General features: G+C 39.3%; 2 long non-coding RNA genes across 3 annotated transcripts in view; one reads left to right on the top strand and one right to left on the bottom strand.

Annotated features, from left to right (window-relative positions):
* Nucleotides 1-18,897, top strand: part of LOC131981743 (uncharacterized) — a 76,802-nt gene extending 57,905 nt beyond the window's left edge. Inside the window, exon 3 of the long non-coding RNA XR_009395325.1 lies at nt 18,789-18,897. This is a non-coding gene — a long non-coding RNA (uncharacterized LOC131981743). The remainder of the gene's footprint in view (nt 1-18,788) is intronic.
* The window catches only part of LOC131981742 (uncharacterized), a 68,090-nt gene that overhangs the window by 22,786 nt on the left and 25,373 nt on the right, over nt 1-19,931 (bottom strand). For both annotated transcript variants that reach the window (XR_009395322.1, XR_009395323.1), the window contains 2 exons: nt 17,395-17,458; nt 11,055-11,093 (listed from right to left, as the gene is read on the bottom strand). This is a non-coding gene — a long non-coding RNA (uncharacterized LOC131981742). The remainder of the gene's footprint in view (nt 1-11,054; nt 11,094-17,394; nt 17,459-19,931) is intronic.

The following is a 19,931-nucleotide window of genomic DNA, read 5'->3' as shown; positions in this document are numbered from 1 at the left end:
GCATCCTGTATCCCGTGTGTGATGAGTGTTAGCGCAGCTTCAGACCAAGCACACAACAGTGACTAGTTTTCCTGAGTTAGAACGCAAAATGAATAAAAAGCAGCACACAAGGCAGCTGATTAGGATGCTGTAGACTACATCAAAATGTAAAACCACACAATATGACTTCAATATAAATTTTACAGAACTCTGCCATGCTTGAGATGTTTTACTCAAGTCTCGGCAGGATCAGTAGTAGGAGTAGTCAGAGTAGAGTTACATAACTTAGAGAATTCAGATTAGCAAAAAAATTAACTTCTCCATCATTCTCCTCTGTCTCATAACCTCTGCCTCCTGTCAATGCCAAGATCTGATTGGATGGGTCAGTTTATTTAGAGTCAGTATTACTTTGACACACCTGTTGGGAGCTAAAATCAAGCTACCATCACTCATGCAGTCAATCACTGCAGTCTCAACCCTTTTTAAACCTTGGGTGTGTTTTTAGTAGAAAATTCACATTAGTCTCTGAAGACACATGGTTAAGTTTAGGGCAGAGATCTTGTTTTCATATTGAAAACATTAACACATCCCGTCCCTGAAACTGAATCAAGACCACAATCTTTTCACTGACATTAACCAAGTGCCTTGAGTTAACCTAATCATAAAAAATGTTTATGTTTTTATTTGCCAGGAGAGATATTATATTATTGAAAAGCCATTTAAAAAATAATATCTATTTAACATAAAGTGGAATAATGACACTAGAGTGGAGATGATGCAGCACTGCACTGTTGCATTATTTAGGAACAAAAGCCCTGCAGCCACAATATGTAAATATAAAATAGATGCTGAATAATAAACCCATTGAGCACCTCTTGTTTAGGGCTCGGTGATGTGGCCAAAATCTATCTTGATATAGGTAATTTCATACCTCGAAAAAAAATTATAAACAGGTGCATCTCAATAAATTAGAATATCACAGAAAAGTTGATTTATGTCAGTGCTGCAATTCAAAAAGTGGAAATAACACATTATATAGATCCATTACACATAGAAATAAACATTTCATGTCTTAGTGTATTTAATTTCTTCTAATTGTAATGATTATGTCGGTACTCAATGGTACCAATTTTAGGTATACTTTTGAGTTTGTTTATGTGGTAATAAATGTTAATTTGTTTCATAATCAAATCTCAATTTTCCAATTCAACATATTTATTTCTCAAAATATAAACTTCAAAAAATGTATCAAAATAATATAACATCCAGGATGAGCAGTGCTTTGTTGTTGAGTGAACGTGTTTTTGTAACATGAAGGTTGCAGTGTTATCAAAGGATGGTGGAACAGAGGTTGGGAGGTGGATGATGCTGTCAACACAGAGGAGCGCTCTCAGGTTTCAATTGCACGGAGAAAAAAAAAAAAAAAGTTGCGGAGCACCGGTCAGACAGTATTGTGGGCATGGCATGGTTGGAATAAACAAAGTTAAGTCGGGCTGCTCTGTGCACGTATCGAGGATGACGCAGGAGTCCGAGGGATTTAATTTCAGCGAGGCAGTTTGGAGTAAAGTGGCAGGTAATATTCCTGAGTTGAAGAGCGGAGTATTGGTGGAGGACCAGAGATGCAGCAGCTAGTTGCTAGCTGTTAATGACTGGTCTACAGAAGAATGGAGAGAGCAAACGGAGTAAGGAAGGTCCAATCTGGAGGCAGACGAAGGCCAGGCCCGGGTAGAGACATTGGAGAGATAGCAGCTGGCGGCTAGCAGGCCGAGAGCCAGCTGTTCGTCTCTGCGCCGGGGTGGAAGAGGGCAGCAGCTAGTGGCCACGGTGAGCAGACAGGACCAGACAAGGAGGTAAATAAAATAAAAAAATAGTGCGATCGTCAGCACGCTTGTAAATCAAAGACGTCAAATGAAAACAGGTTGAAATCAATAATCAGTTTAAAGTTAACGCCGTTTAGGTACTGAAACATGGTACCGTTTGATTTTACATGAATCAGTACTCGGTAGTACCGACGGAATTCGGTCGGTACCTATAAAAGTACCAAATTCGGTACCCATCCCTAATAAATATATATAAAACTGACGTTTCAATATCACTTTGATGATATATGTATATCGGCAGTTTGCTCAGGCCTACTCTAGTCGATTTAATAATAAAATAGAAATTACAAACATGTGTTTTGCCTACGTTAGATAGATGGAAAGATGTGCTTTGCTAAACAAACGCGGCAGCACCTTAAAAGACTTCAAAGAGAACTAAACTGCTGCACAGCGGTGGCCTTTGGTCCAAGCCGAGTCTGCCTGGCTGAACCCAAGCAGGCAGGCAGCAGGGGCCATGGGAGCCCAGCAGGCCAGATAATTACACACCCTGATGGAACGGCCACTTGGTATTCTCTGCACAGCCAGTAAAACATACCAGCACTAGATAAGTCAGTGGTAGAGAGGCAGGGGGAGCTGCTGTAGAAGCTCCCAGACCAGCTAGACTCAGACAGCAGGGAGTATGGGCTACAAATCAACAGCTTGCTGTGGTCTCAATCTGGGCTTTAGGACCAAATCTTACATTTTACTCTGTGATGATGTATAATCAGACTGGTCTCCCCTCAAAAACATCAATATAAGTCGTTTGTATAGGCAGCATCATATTTACTTTTTTTAGACTGTCCTCTGCCCCCAGCTTGCTAATGTAGTAGGAATGATTGAAAGCAATGCAGAGTTTAAATGGTGGATGTCACACAAATGGTGGACTTTCACCCAGGAGAATAGGTTTCGTGTTTTGTGTCTAAACAAAAGTAAACAACTTTAACATAACATTTTTAGGTGGCTTATGTCACCCTCGTTACTGCTTCACTTCCGGCATCTACATACATTTATTAACTGTTTTAACTGTCTTTTATAATGCCTGACGAGGTAGTTTTCTGCCCTAAACCTAGGTCAGTGGTTTTGTAGCCTAAATTCACAGAAACTGCAGCTTTTTTTACAACCGCAAACATTACTTGTATGTATAATGACGTGTGTGCTATTTTTAGAGGGATCCGCTCTGTACCAGGAGCGGCTTTTGACAAATGCTCATATGTGTCGTGATGGGTCGTACTGACAAACGGTCTATTCTGTCGTTTAGGTTGGAGGTCTTGTTGTATAATCCTACCAGAATGAGTGAGATCACCTCATCATGTCACCAAACACAATCTCCTGGCCAGAAAGCGGTTGGGGAAAAGAAAATTAGAGAAGATGCATCTCATCAGTGATTAATGACAAGACAGAGAGGTCAGACTGGATATGGTGGGTAATGAAGTGTTGTACTGGTGAATACACACCTAGTCATTATGACATGTAAATGAGAAGTTTGGGCAGAACTGCTGTACTCACTGTTGTTATTGCAGCTCCATATGCTGCTATGAAATACATACAAATGAGGATTACAGAGCTGGGATAATCACCTTTTGAGAAGTTACACACAATGCATGAATTAATGTTACAGAGAGAGAGTTTGTGGAGTTGAGTCAGAATATTAGTTACGCTGTGTGAAACGCATAGCTGAATGTTAGTCAATAGCATGGATATAGAAAAAAAACAGGGAGGGTGTGGGAAATGAGCTGCATGCTGCACACTGCGGACGAAGAGCACTTCATTGGAAGTCACAAAAGGGCGGAGCTGGGAGGGGCATGTGGGTGATATCTCTTGGGTGGCAGCAATGAGAGGAGGAGGGGGAGGCAGCCATGCTGTATTTCGTAGAGAATGAGTGTCACTCTGTGTCGTTCCGCTGTCAGGCGAGCGGCTGAGAGCTGTGTGCTTCACTGAAGGGTGACAGGAAAGAGACAGAGCCGCACTGCTGCTGTCACGGACACTCTGCCTCTCAGCTTTCAGCTGCGGGCAGTTGGCTGGTGTAACGGGCTGCAGGCTGCCGGACCAGAGTGGCTAATCATGGCATTTTCACGACGTAAGTGAAAGCTAAGCCAACTGTTAGCTAATGGTCTCATTTATACAACCCTTTGCACAAAAAATATGGAGGAGGTAGGAATTAATTTAGTAAAGGTCAGATGTATTAGCCTGTGGTTGTAGCTTGTCCACACTGCCAACACTTAAAACTTCTGTCTTATTTACAGTATTCATACATCTTGAAAGGTCAGGTCAGGTAAATAACAAGAAATAGATCAGGAATGAAAGCTGAAGCTGGCACACAATCTGTACAGTGCACAGTCCCGCCAGCACAGGCTGGTTGGTAGACTTTGGGGAGAGTCTGATGCTACGCAGCCATGACTTTCTTTTCTGACTGATGAATCAAATGTAGTCAAGTGGAACCTCCTGAGCCTGAGAACATAGATTCAAAATAACCAGCCAGGGAAACTGCCTCTCCCCGCTATCTATGGAGGATTATTGAACTGTCACGGCTGATTTTTTTACCCTGTGCTGCTGTTTCACATCGGAAATATTCCTCATCGTTTCTCTGCTCCATATTTTATTTTACACATTTCTGTTTCACTGCCCTGTGGCTTTATTTAGTTTTTAAACGAATTTTCGATTGCTGCTTTGTTTTTCATAACCACCGCCACACTATAATTCAAAAGTAAGCCAACCCATTCAAATATGCACACACACACACACACACACACACACACACACACACACGTTAAGATATAGAACGGATTGATAGTTAATATATGTTATCATATTTTTCAGTTTTTTTCAGTTTTCCTTTTTCTCATTATTTTTTCTTAATTAGCCTTTTAAGAAAGAACATAACATGGTGATTATAGAGCATACAAAATAATTAAATAAAAAGATGGTTATGAAAGAAACAGAGGGGGGGAAAGAAAAGAAAGTGATCACAAAAATAGTCACAAGGTTTTAAACATGTAATGTTCACATTGTGACTACTTGGTTAACATTAGACAACAAATCTACTTGGTTATGGTAAGGAAAAATACTTTTAGTTATAAACAAGACAAGAATACCAGTTTCCTGGATCAAAGTCCCGTGTTTTTTGATCCAATAGCACAAAATTTATATCTACTGCCTTGGCTCACTTCCCGCTTCACTTCCGTCTTTCCTATCAAATTTACTACGGTCACTAGAGGTTGCCACCTGACGCAAATAAGCAGCGTCTCATGTTTCGTCTCAATTTCCTGCAAATTTCATAGGTATTACTATGAACAGTGGATGAGAACATGTGTGTTTGCATACATATGCATATCCAAACACAAGATTTGTGTTTATATAATGCCCAATATCATCATTTAATTGTAATACATCTTCATCACAATAACAAACAAACCTCTGACTCATTGTATCCCCCAGGGAAATTGGGGAATGGTTCTCCGTGTCTCTTTCTCATTTATACTGTTTGTATTTTACCTTCGGCAGAACAGTGTGCTGTGTCATGGTTGGGTAAAGTGGACCCAAATGGACGGTTAAGCAGATTGCCTCTGTGGTATTGGCCAAACCCCAGTGCTATGGAGATGTACTGTAGCTCTACACTTGGCTGCTTCCATCTCCCTCAGTGTAAAAGCTATTCTCCCTGCTGGAATTAAGATGTAGCTCATAGTAGACAGGGATTACGACATTATATAATGTATCACAGGTACGAAAAACATTCTCAATTCTGGCAAAGTGAATAACCTCTGAAAAAAATGTGGTAATAAAGTGCAAGTCTCCAGTTCACAGCAGATAATGTTATAGTGGCTCAGGTTTAAATGCTGTGTACAGGAACTGTGAAGGTGACTCTGAATATTGTATAGTTATGAGGTCAATACAGAGGTATAAAAACAGGGAGATTGCCGACACTGTTTTGGCAGACAGCATCGTCATGTTTGCCTTAATATTTATGACCTCTACAGGGGTACTGCAGTCTCTGGACAGCATTAAAGTCTGCCCCTTGCCCTCTATAAATATTTTCTTTACGGCCCGGGAAGAGAGGGAAAGTCGTAACAAGCTATTACATGGATGAGCTGCATTTCTTAACCTCATCCGCCTTTTATCAACCAAGATCCTGCTCAGTGACCTGCAGAGCGCGTCAGAGCCGAACATCTGTTTGGCTAACCTCCTCCACCCATCTTCCCTCAGTGACAGATCGCCTCTTAACCACCGTGCCGATCCATCACAGCTCCATGTCCCTCCTCTCCATATCTGTCTGTCTGTTCGTCAGTATGCCAGAGAAGAGGCCGGGCTATTGATCTCGACTCAATGAAGCCGGCTCAAGGTCTTTACAGCAAAGCAATGTTTTAACTGACTCCGGCTGAAGAAGAAACGTGCTGTCAGACAAAGCTTTGTCACAGTGTGACAAGGTCTGTGCTGATCTGTGAGGTCCCACGGTCAATGTTAATGGCTTGTTAGATCTGAACTGTAAACTGATTGTAAAGCATATGAGCTAGTTGTTTATTTGTGTGTATATTTAAAAGCGTGCACGGTTAACAGCAGCCTATGGTGACCAAATTAGGCAAATGCCACCGTATTCCTATAGGAACTGATAGTGTGACTGTGGCAGTGGAGGAAAAAGTACACTACAAGTAAAAGTCCTGCATTTAAAACTTACTTAAGTAAAAGTACAAACGTATCAGCATCAAAATGTACTCAAAGTATCAAAAGTAAAAGTACTTATAATGCAGAATGGACCCACTGAGATTGTTTAATATACCCCAAATATATTATTGGATCATTATTATTGTGCATTTATGTAAGCAGCGTTTTAATTTTCTCAAGGTAGTGCTCACTTTAACTGCTTAATATACTCTGACAAGATTTTTTTTTAGGTCTAATAACTTTAAATTGATCTTTTTTTTTTCTTTTATGTTAAATTTCAACCTGAAAAGTAACTACAGCTGGCAGCTAAATGTAGTGGAGTAAAAGGTACAATATTTGCCTCTAAAATGTAGTGAAGTAGAAGTATAAAGTTACATTTGTTGAAATACTCAAATAAAGTACATCAAAATTGTATTTAAGTACAGTATAGAGTAAATGTACTTTGTTACATTCCACCACTGGCCTTCGAGAGTCAATGGTCTACACGGCTGCAATTATTTTCATTATTAGTTAATTTGCCAGTTGTTGTCTTGAGTAGCTAATCAATATAGTGAAAATTACAATTTCCCAGAGCACAGAGAGACCCATTTATAGGTCTTCTTTTGTCCTATACCAACAGTCCAAAACCCAAAGACAATCAATCTACAATGCTATAAAATATTATAAGCATCTTTTTTGCTTCATTTCATAACTTATAAATGTTTCAACCCATTTAAAACTACAACTGTTTTGCAATGTGCTGGATCTTGGACTAGATCTGGACACTTCCTGTATTCGTATCAGTGAGCAATCATGTCAGTTGATGATAATGGCCATACTGGTCTGTGTAGAAGGCCCATCTAACCCATATCTATGAGGCGTATAACCAATTAATAGCCATTCAATTAAGTAATAATATTCTAAGAATATTAACACAAAACCAAAACTAATACAACACTGCACAATAACTCCATTACAAGTAAAAGTCATGAACTCAAAACTTACTTAAGTAAAAGTACAAAAGTATCAGCATCAAAATGTACTTAAAATATAAAAGTAAAAGTACTCGCTATGCAGAATGGCCCCACTCAGAATGGTAAATATATTCTAATATATCATTATGCATTTAAGTGTTTATTTTTTCAAGGTAGGGCTCATTTAACTACTTAAAATACTGTTATGATGTTTAATTAAAATCACTTTATATTCATCATGTTTTATGTTTAATCTTGACTTGAAAAGTAACTTAAGCTGTCAGTTATATGTAGTGGAGTAAAAAGTTCAATATTTGCCTCAAAATGTAGTGGACTAGAAGTATAAAGTTACATAAAATGGACAATAAAATTACCTCAAAATTGTACTTAAGTACAGCACTTGAGCAAATACATTTAGTTACATTCCAACACTGCACAAAACAGTGTACAAAAAAGCATGCCATGTCAGAATAAAGTTATACACAGCAATATAAACCACTCTATATAAAATATAGAGTCTTTATAGAGACAATAAAAGACAGGAGAGTGACATAGAGAGCAGGGGGGAGGCACTCTGACCTTTGCTCCTGTCAGAGTGTCTGGTGTCTGCATTGCTGCTCTCTGGCAGAGAGGTTTGCGGGGTTAAACTGGCCTGCACTCTGGAAGGCAAGGTATTAATTTCCATGTTGTGGTGAGTCATGTGGTGCGATGATCACATAAATAATGTAGGAGTGTGTCGGAGGAGCAGCTAAGCCCAAGGCCAACAGGTCAGCCAACTCCTGTCAAGTGGAACCAGGAAGGTCTTCAAACATGTGGCCAAGCAGATGTTGCTTCTCAGTATGTTTTTATATCAGGATGTGCCTATTCAACAGGGCGCCAATTCCCGAGTTTTATCCAATATCTGGATGGTCGGATCATGTTTTTCAGCTCATTTAGTGTGTAGATCTACCAGAAGCTCAGGCAGAAAGTTCTTCACATCTACAGCACAAAACAAATGTGTTAGTAAAGAAAATCTGCAGCTTCTGAGACAATAAAGGAATAGAGATAGATTTATGCCCTCTCTCTTGGTGCATGTGAATAATTGTGTAACATTTGTAGATACATCTGTTTATACTGTTAAGATAATACTGTAGGACATAGCATGATAAAGCCTGTCCGCCATCATTCGTCTTCGTTTGTCTTGGTCGGGGTGCTAACGAAAACAGAGTGAGTCAGAGAGGAGAGAGAGAGTTCAGTCCAGGTAAGAATGATCAGGGTGTTAACAAAGCTATCCATTTCTGAAGAAGGGTTTATTTTCCATGTTTGCATTTGTTGCTTAATGGAATTTGGAGAGGAAAGAGAAATTATGGCCCGTAGCCTGCACAAGGTTATGAACTCTATTTTAAAGAAGTCATATCCACTCCAAACCCCATTCCTATTTTCATATCCGTCTTAACCTTTCACAATCTCCATCTCCAAGACAAAAACACCCTGGAGAGGCACACAATAAACAAAATGCATGCAGCAAAAGCACACTGTTGTGATTGCTTTTTCTTTCCTTAAGTTTTCCCTCATCCAAAAACCTTTTTCAAGATGCTCATTGTCTTTTTCTTGGGGTTTCAGACAAGGAGGTCATGTTTTCGGTTCAGCTTGTTTGTCTGTTTGTGGGATTTCAGAAAAAAATCGCTGGCCTGATTTTCATGAAACTAGCTGGAAGGGTGTAGTACGGGTCAAAGAAGAACCTAATTAAACTAATCCAAATCACAGGGAGGATACAAGAAGTATTTTCCCCTTTTGTTAACGTTGCAAGATAGGGCATTTGTGCTGCATACATGCAATGTTGGAATAATTTAAAAATATGTTCCCAATTGTATTTTATGGGTTATCTGATCTGATTCCTTTGCTCTTCATTGTCATGCAAATACTAGAAAAAGCTATCAACATGCTGTTTTAATGCTCGGAGAAATAAAATACAACACATCTTTGCAGCATCACTGTTTTTTACGGCTTAAAGCTCAGGGACACACAAAAATCGGATTGACGATTTCCCAGCTCCTGGAATTGGAACATCTAAGGACCACATGAATATGCTTTCTGAGTGCCATTCTAGGTTAAAATGTTTTTAACGTTATTCATGATTTCCTTCATACAAGACACTGGTGCAGGAACTGTCACTTTTAATAGTTGGTCTCATTTGTTTCATTAGGTTTGATAAAGTTTCGTACTACTACCATTTAGAGAGTCAGTAGCTTGACCTTCAACCATTTATTATTTATTCAAATATATTCATGCACTCTGTGTTAAAGGTCACATATTGTAAAAAGAGATTTCCATACCTTTTTGTTGATTATAAAGCAGGTCAAGGTGCTATATAAATTCCATTAAAGTATCAACACACACGGCCCATATTCAGAAACTGTGCCTTTAAAGGAGCCACCAGGACTTTTTCTGATGTCACAACTATACCATATATAGGTCGAAAGTGCCACCACTGCCTCCTGGAAACACTGGCCTATCAGAGCAGCATTTTTAGAGGTTGAATAGAGGCATATTTGACAGACACCAATAGAAAAATATTGAGTTTTTTAAACATTAAAACATTTAAACATGTTCAAACAGAAACCCAAAATACACATATGAATCTGAAAATAGCATATAACTCATATACAGTCTATGATAATACTATGTCCTCTTTAAGGTGTTATAACTGACTCACAGACAGCTGCTGGTAGTTTATTATGTGTACATAATGTTATACTGACCAAACGACAGACCGACCGAACAAACCATAAGATCAAAGTCGTTTTACTTCCCCCCTGTTTGGAAATCATTGCTATAGAACACTGATTCATCTGTTCAGAGACACTCAAATACTTACACTTATGTAACTGTACAGCACATACTGTAAGCCATGGCCATGCACACATGCCGATAAGGGTCTAAACACACATTTTTGTGAGATTCAGCAACACCAGGTACATGTCTGACATAACCTTTCTCCACATGAGTCATAAGTTAATACACTATATCAACCCTTTAAGCTTGCTGACCCTTCATTGGACAGCGCACATAAAGAAGGTGGTTAATTGTTTGACAAGTCAAGAAAGGTAAAAAGCTAAACAACTCAGTCAACTGTCTGCAAACATTCAATGGGCATTTTCCACACAAATTACAGCCCGAAGAGCCAATGTATCAATCACCACTCAAGCTGTTGCTTTTACCCACAGCCACAATGCATTTTCAAATAGACAGCCAGCTTTGGCTGCTAAAAGGAGAGAGACTAGGTGGTGACAGGCGGTGACAGAGAGAGGGAGATAAACAGCGAGAAAGCAGAGAAACATTATAGGCGGGCAACAGGCTCAGAAAGTGCGAAACCAGTCAGCAGCGCTCACTAAATGGATGCCATCTGGCCCTACCAGGGAGGTCATTTGTGTTAAGAGAGAAGAGGATGCAGCCATGCTGGCAGGCAGGCCAGCAGGTGAACACAGCCAGATACAGACAGAGGGATAGGTACCACAGCTGCACAAATCTCTTTGTCTGTATCTGTATTTCATATGATAGAAATGACAACAAGCAAGCAGCCAGCATGTCAAGTGAGGCTTACAGGGACTGAGTTTGTATTGTTTACCTGTGAGCGGTGATGAGAGGGGTTTGCTGGAGAGTCTACCTGCAAAAGTGAGAAAAATTGAGGAAAGCAGATTAGATGTGAGATACAGTGAGGAAAGTGTGATTGTTAATGTGAATTTATTTTTAAAAACTGTGTGTATGTACGGCACAGTGCACAGGTATGTGACTGAGACACTGAATAAAACTGCATAGTTATTGTGAATGACAGAGGAAGAAAGATTTGCAAAAAAAGACGGGAAAGCAATGCAAGCTGCTTCCAATTTTAGTCAAAGGACTGCCTAAGGTTTTAAAAGATTCAATCCTGTAGATAAAATGCACAATGAGAAGTTTATCAGTAAGAAAGTTTAGGACTGACTTTCACATATCAGCCTTCACTTTTCTGCACAGAATGAATTGGTTGTGTTGTCCTGCAGTATTTCTGCAAGACTGGCCTGGGCAGCCTGCAGTGACAGAAAGGATTAGGCCCAGTGCCGGTGGCTTCATTTGATTGGCTCTCTCACTGCAAACGCCCGTCTGTCACCACAAGTCACAAACCACAAATCCCTTCAGAAAACAGCACAGATATTTAGGTTATATCACAGCCAGCAATTGAAAACAGATTGAAAACTGTGGCGACCACACCGTCAGAACGACTTTCATGTTTGAAGCATCCTAGAGGCCAGACATGTGACAGACAGAGTATCTTTGTCCAGGAAGGCTCATTTCACAGTACACTGGGGAGATTATTCTGTCGCCCCTTTCATAATCCTAACAGGATTTTTGCAGATTCAAGGATTTGCTACATTTGATATGAAATGTTGGTAGCCCGCACTCTGGGCTGACAGACAATTTCTCACTGTCTGAATGGAAGTATGCAACATGACTATATACATATGTAAAATAGCTGTAATTGAAACCAAAAGATCTCCCATCTTTATGCAGCATTATCTTTTCAAGTGTTTGTGGTTAAAAATATTTTCAGCTATGGTTAATATGTGGTTTTCATGCTGCAGAAAAAAGCATCAAAGAGAGGTTGATTACATTGCAGTTTTCTCCCCTCCTCCTTGACAAGAATGTAAATTTTGTCTTGAACACATGTAAACACTGGCTGATAAACATCAGCCACCTCACGCTGGTATTAGCTTGATCATGTTTTTATCTGTATGCAATGGTGGAATGTAACCAAGTACATTTACTGTAAAAGTAAGTACTGTACTTAAGTACAATTTTGAGGTGCTTGTACTTTACTTGAGTATTTCTATTTTATGCAACTTTCTACTTCTACTCCACTACATTTTGAGGCAAATATTGTGCTTTTTACTCCACAATATTTAGCTGCCAGCTGTAGTTACTTTTCAGGTCGAGATTTAACATGAAAAACATGTTAAATTTAAAATGATTACGCATTTTTATAAATTAAACCTCATAACAGTATATATAGTTAAAAGGAGCCCTACCTTTACAAAATGAAAATGCTGCTTACATAAATACATTGCGACAAATAATCTTATAATATATTTAGACTATATGGTCCATTCTGCATAACAAGTACTTTTACTTTTGATACTTTAAGTAAATTTTATCTGATACTTTTATACTTTTACTTCAGTCAGTTTTGAATGCAGTCAAAAAAAAGTCATTTTACAGTATATATTATTACTTTTACCAAAGTAAAAAATCTGAATACTTTTTCCACCACTGACTGTGGCTAGTAAACTAGTTTAAAATGAGTTTGTTTAGGGTCAACTCTTGCGTCATTGCATTGTGATGCTGTGATTTTCCACGGATATACAGTATGTCTACTGTCCTCTTCTGCTATCTGGCTGTACTCCAGCATGGGTAATTCATCACAAAGCCCTTGACCCTGATCAAGTATCAAAGAAAATATCTTTGCTCTCATTGATTGCAGTTCCTAATTACACTTAAGAGAATGGATGTCCTTGGACAAGTCAAATAGTCTGCAGCCATCCTAGCTGCTCTTTGAGACTACCTATGGGCTGTACACGGGCACAAAAGTTAATGCTAACATTAGCATACTAGCTAAGACCGGTGTTTGCATGCTAACATTTGCTAATTAGCACAGGGAGGCTAACAGGAATACTGATACTAGAGGTAAAGTAAGGGCATCACCAACATCATTAGACATAATTGTATGGGGACCATGAATGTCTATACAAATTTTCTCCAAATGACACCTACTGACATCGCCATCCATTAGGCTTCGCTGCTACTATCAAATAAAACCTTAACAACCGTTGGTACTTTTGAGCAATTACTGCCTCCTGCTGCTGTACATAGCTTCATCTCCGGCACGAGTAATAAAAGTCCTCCCAGAGTAGTTTTCTAATATTGTGCCACCACAAACTGAACAACAGAGCCTATGCAACTAAGCTAGCATGAAGAGAAAACCAATATTAGATTGAAATGATAAAATGCCATCGCTGATGCTGGTGCATTCTCATGTTCATGTATTATTTAGCCAGCGGCTATCAGCTTGGCCTGTTCATCTGTCTGTCCATGAATAATCACTGAGATAGTGCTCACCTATTGTCTGCCTTCTCAAGGCAATGATCCAATAACATACAGTGACTTGTGACTCTCCTCAGTTTCCAATTAGTGCTGCACAACTCCCAAGTTTCTGCAGTTGATTCCATCTCTGATTCAAATTACAATTTATAATTCAGGCATTTACCAGACGCAGTTAATCAGAGAGATTAACAATTAGTGCAACAGTAAAATAAGTGAAAATTCCTCAAGCATCAACAGGGTAAGTAGCCAGATAATTCAGAATGCCATGTGGAAGTGCTATGCTAATTGTCATTGGAATGGACTCCTTAATTCCTATTAAACCATAATTAGGAATCTACATTCGAGACGCATCCTGCAAAAGGCTAAGCCGCAACCAATGCATGTGAGAATAGGCTAAACTAATTAAGTCTGAATATTGTTGCACAAGCAGAAATAATGTTGCAATCATTTACCCTAAATGCATAAATCAAAGTTGCCAAGCTCCTCCATAAGAGTTTGCCTGTTGAAAGGTTAGCCATTTCATTAAATAGGCTTTATATTTTCTAATAATAATCCCCAATAATGCATTTAATCAAACTTACAAAAACTTAAATCTCCAAGCAAGACACTTATGTTAAACAGGTTTTTGTCTTTATGTGTTGTGAAAAGTACTAACAATATTAACCAACTCTGCCCTTTTATGCTTGTATCTTTAAGGTCTTAGCCAGATTTAAGAGGCATTTCCTATTAAAGGATTTTTATAATTTAGAATACATAATTTATGAAGTTTATATGGTCTGAGTCAGATGCACAATGAAAGGCACTCCTTAGCATCCGCAGCATCCTTTATTAGCCAAGGATCACCCCAATTTATTTTAACAGTGTGAGACAACTTCCAGGGGCCATTTAAGTACAGTTCAGATAATAAATTGAATTAGAATTTAAAAAATAACAGCTGAACAAACTGGACACAATGTGTTGGCTGGCTGTAGGGACAGTAAGTGTAGTAAAAGGTTAGACAACTACAGGAGAAGCTTATTTACCCTCTCCTCAAGGGTTTTCAGCGGTATGTCTAATTTTCCTGAACAAGACTGCAGCTTTCTGGCGTCACCATTTGTACTCACAATGGCTAAGATGTCCTTCATCTTTGCTTTCAGACTAAACTAATTTGCTGGCAAATTTCCTGCAGCGCCCATCCAGTTTCAACAGTGTTTACAGCAGCTATGGGCTCTTAAGATCTCCACAAAAATTTAATTTAATCTCAGAGAAACAGTTTTTAAAAACATTTAAAATGGCCTTCACTGATGTAGCTACCTCTATATCAAATAGAAGATGTGTTTTTTTCTTTCTTTTTTTTCTCTTTATTCTCAATTGAATCTGTCCATTCTGTTGTTTTTAGTGGTTTATAAAAACAAACAAAACAAACAAACAAACAATGAGAAGTCAAATATGTATTTCATAAAAATGCATGTTGTAAAAATGCGCATGAATTAAAAAACAGAGGGTTACATGGATGTGAAATGAAAAAGTAGAGTGATCAATTATCAAGTGATTTTATTAATTTAAAGTCGACTTGATTAAAATAGGCATGATACTATATGTGGAAAACAGAGCTCTATTTCACAAAACCAAAGTGACGTCAAGGATGGGAGTACCAAAAGATGACTGAAAAGAAAATGGAAGTGAACTGAAAAATAGACATCAAGACACACTTTATTTACATTTTATTTACAACACTGATGCTCTGATAATCAACAGCCCTGTGTTACTGTCTACTATTCATCATGTACAGCACCCAACTGACATTTATCATTTACAGAGAACAATTATTGTTATTTCCACCCAAAAACAACGCCCACTGATCAACTGATCTTGGACCACCTTGATTCCCCATTGGATCAATAAACTATCTGCTGCTGCCATTGCACAAGTTAGATCCCTGGGGATGGTATTTGTGCTGGCTGAATTGGAGTTGCTATGGCAGCTAAATGAAGGTCTGACTACTATGAAACCTACAGGTAGCTTGTAAAATATCAATGCTGGGCAGCTCCGGATATGGACTCTCATTTAGCAATAGTAGCGTCTGGAATTTAGAAATGTCAATCAAGTTTATCGAATCAGTTGACAAATTATCAATCTATTTTTTAAATTCACATACATTTCATAACATGCATTATTCATTTTCCATAATTTAAATTTGTTTTTTCAATTATTTTTTATTACTCCCACCCTTGTGGCCGCTTGCCTTAAATGATAAACGGCAATTTTGTTAAGTGAATGATGAGAGATGACAGGAAAAATAATGAAAAAATGGCTCTGTTTTCATCATACCACTGACTGTTTTAATCAAATCGCCTTTAAATTAATCAAATCACTTGATAATTTATCACCCTATTCTTCATTTCACAAGCATTTTCCTCACTCCAATTTTCTTCAATTAATTTTTGTGTCTTTCAGCCCTCATACAGCCCTTATTTTATTTATCTTGCAACTCTGTGTGAATCATAGTTATATTCTGTTCCAGACAAGTCCAAACAGGGTTATATAGTCTCCAGTGAAACTTATTAATATATCTTTTGTTACAGACAGACAAGTATTGTTAAGGTGTCTTTTACCTTAACAATACTGTCTATAGGGGAAAAAAATATTAATAACTGTACCAGACTCTTAGTGACATTTTAGTGACGTCCAGTGAATAAATTAGAAACACAATAACAAAACTAAAGCTTCCACCAAAGAGTTTCATCAAAATCTCTTGGAGTCTTAATTCTAAAGATTTTATTGGATTGTAACCAGTGTACCTATGTACCTAACCCTAACCAATACACTGGAAGATGGTTACATCAGTGTGTACTGACTGACTGACTGACTGACTGGTTGTTGGTCGGTTGGTTTACAATGCATCAACCTGCGTCTGTCATTTCTGAACACCTGGTCACACTGGAACTGAAACTAATCAGCGATGTTGCTGTATGACATAAATTGCCCTTCGAAGCTCATGATACCCCCGTTAGAATGCAGGCCTGGGACATTAATAAGCAAAAGGTCATTCTCCCCAGACCCTGAGGCCTGTAGAGCTGCTGCAGACTGGGACACTGGAGCCGAGCAGGTATGTGACGCTCTGACCTCTGGTGCCCGAGGAAATGTTGGCATCTGGCCACAGCGGCTGTGGGGTGATCGAAGAGCGTCTGGCTCCAACGTCTCTCTCCCCTATAGCGGCCGCATCACTATTCTCATCCACCCACTATCCCTCCGTCCACCCGAGCTCCAACAGGCTATCGAGAGCTGTAGTCATAGCAACCGGCAGGCCTGCCGATGCCCTTGGGGATCATTTCTTGACAGAATTCCTCGGTGTCCTCTCTCGGTAAAAGGTCTGCCCCTCTGACGAATGGCTGTTTATCTTTGCAGACATGTAAGCTTCAGTGTCCCCCGGCTACCTTCATCGCTCTCCCTTCTGTTCACTTCTTCCTCCCCACTTATTTTGAATGCCAAAACTCATCTCTCAATCAAGTGAGGAATTTAGAGTTGTAAATCCTTGTGCAGTCTCCGCAAAGCTTTAGGACATATTCCTCTGTTTCTGATTCAATAACAGTTATGTATGCTCGTATAACTACAACTACAACTATGTCTGTGGCACTGCATATTTTTCAGCTATATTTCAGTTTAATATGTACAGATACACTCAAGGTCTATCGGAATAGAACAAAGGGTCTGTGAATTATCGATAAGGTGTAAGTGCAGGCTATTCACAACAAGGATATTTATGTTGTCTCCCTGCTGAGAATAAATCTCGGCTCCTCTGCACTTGAGAGGACATGTTGAGGAGTTACTGACATTCATAATGACATACACACCTGATGGACGGCTAGTCACTGGCAACTCCTTCGTTATCCAACAGAATGAGTGTCTTTCCAGCAACTGGAGAGGGAGACAGATGGTGGGAAGAGGAAGACATTAGAGGGACAGAAAGAAGGAGAACAAATGAGAGAAATGCACTGTCAAAATCCATTGGGAAAATCAAAGGAGAAAATAATCATTCTCAATCAAAAACATCTAATCCTTTTTAGAGGCAGAACCAGCTGGTGCAGAGCCGTTTGTCACTGCTGTGCACCTTTGATACAGACAGATGATCCTTTGTAAGTCAGCTGAATATTGAATACAGACATTTTTATTCAAATCTAATCTTTTTAAATGATTAGCATAATTGAAATTCAAAGCACACGTAATATAATGGATTTTTAGTCATGGACTGAGCTCAATATGAAGCCTATCTACGATCCATCAAACCTCATCTGATACTATGACACAAGGTAGAGATCAGTAATGCATCACTGGAATTGTAAATGAGCCATGCTCCCCCATAAGCCACTGTTATCAGAAACAACAAGTGACAAGAATATGAATCTGAACTATTGACTAATGTGACTCAGCCTCCTAATACTGACAGTTTGTTCTCTGCCTGTGGCACTCAGAAAGGTATTTGCTCTCGACATTGTATCCCTGCATAATAATCAACAGCACCGTCACGCACTTTATCCATGTCTCTGTGTTTAAGCCCATCTGCACCATTAACATCACAATCAGTGCCTCATCTTTAGTCAGCAATCATCAGAGTCCTAGATCACAGATATGAGCATAAATATCTGGCTCTCTTCCCTCCACACAATCCTTTCCGTCCATTTTTTCAGTCCTTTTCTGCCACAAACACAGAAACCCACGTGCCACATACACACACAGTCTTTTAGTAATCTTGCTTTCACTGCCTCCCACACAGGCATCTGTAAAAGAGCATGTGTGGTTCACAGCAGTAGCTTGGTCCACACTGCAGGCTGGCAGATTTCGAGACCTTAATGTCTTACATACTCTAGTGCATTATGTTATAGGTCTTGATAATTGCAGTTTTTTTTTTCGAAATGCAGGCCTAAAATGTCAGATGCTTTTAGCAAGTCAAATGCCCACATTTCTGCTTCCATCTTGAGCATTTGTTCACTACAAAGCAGAGACTTGTGAGGAGCAGAATGCAACTTGTTGACACTGGAAAACATCTAAGACTGTAATCTTAAACGTTACATTTTTCTCCTTCACATCAATCATTTTATTTTTCTGTGCAGCATTCCAAGATGTGCTCTGACAAGCTGTGGTTTCAACGCAGAAAATGCTTCAAAAGAGCATTTTTGCATCCTGTGGAGAAAGCAGGGTATTTTATTTCTGTGCTTGCTTCCCTTGTCGCCTCCTTTTCATTGTGCAGGTGAATGATTGCAAAACAGAGAGCGGCCTTTGCAGTGCAACCCTGTCCCATGCTGCTCCCTCCTCTCAGGGGATGGCCAAGGTCCAGGATGGACACACGAACGCATGTGACAGGTATATTGTGCTACAACTGACCTGGACACTTTGTCTTTGCGCAAAGAGAATATTGCAACACATTCTCATAGATGTATGACCGGTTTATTTAACATTTTAAGGCCAAGTCCTCAGAAACAGGACCGGGCTATAAAACAAATTTGAAAAAGCTGTCACTTCGTGGAATTACAAGGTCCAGGTCCATCACATGAATGGTTGAATCTGAAATGTTATTTTTCCATAGGCCTGCAGGAAAATATCAAAGAACACACAGTACTGTAAAAGAACAGTGGAAACTCCATATCGAAAAAGATCCCTTTGGGTGGGCAAATTACCCTGCAGAGACAAATGCCCTACTAGCACATTTAAACCTGTCACACAATATCATAACCCTAACGTCTAACTGCTAGTCTGTTTATCACCTCCAAGTATATTAATACCTGATCAGGCTGACACAGGTAACAGCAAACCAGCTTCACAACACTAACAGGACTGACCAACTTGCAATTATGACAAGGCACTATAATATTAAACTGGTAACAACAGCAAGCCAAACAGTGCCAGTCAATGAAGTTTAAGTCTATAACTGTTTAACTCCATTAAAAGTTTGGGCGTGCCAAACTCTTACTGTCCTTAGTGCAGGCATAAAAAATGTCCTCTCTTAATATGCTTTTGCCCCCTGACTGCGCGCGCACCCGTTACTGTTTGTAAACAAGACACCCGTCTATACCATTGAGTCTATACACGACACATTGATAATGTAGCAAGCAAGCTACACATGTTGTCTTCAAAAAGTTAGCAAGCTAACAAAATACAGTTATTAACCTGACTTCATGATATTTGAGCCAGGTAGAGAACCATTTATCGCTTCTTACCGCATGTTGCCGGGTGCTGCCATCTTTCCACCTCTCTCCTAATTCCCTAAAAGCTGATTCCTCCATCATCACCTGCCGTCGTCGTGCCGAGTCAGGTCAAGCTGCTACGGCACTAAACATTTCAGTTAGTATAGCGCATTTTGCAGCATCTGCCTGTAGGGCTTGTCGTTTCTCTC

The sequence above is a fragment of the Centropristis striata genome, chromosome 12 (genome assembly GCF_030273125.1).
Source record: "Centropristis striata isolate RG_2023a ecotype Rhode Island chromosome 12, C.striata_1.0, whole genome shotgun sequence".
NCBI classification, from domain to species: Eukaryota; Metazoa; Chordata; class Actinopteri; order Perciformes; family Serranidae; genus Centropristis; species Centropristis striata.
Note: the sequence above shows the minus strand (reverse complement) of the source record. Positions and strands in the feature narration are given on the sequence as shown.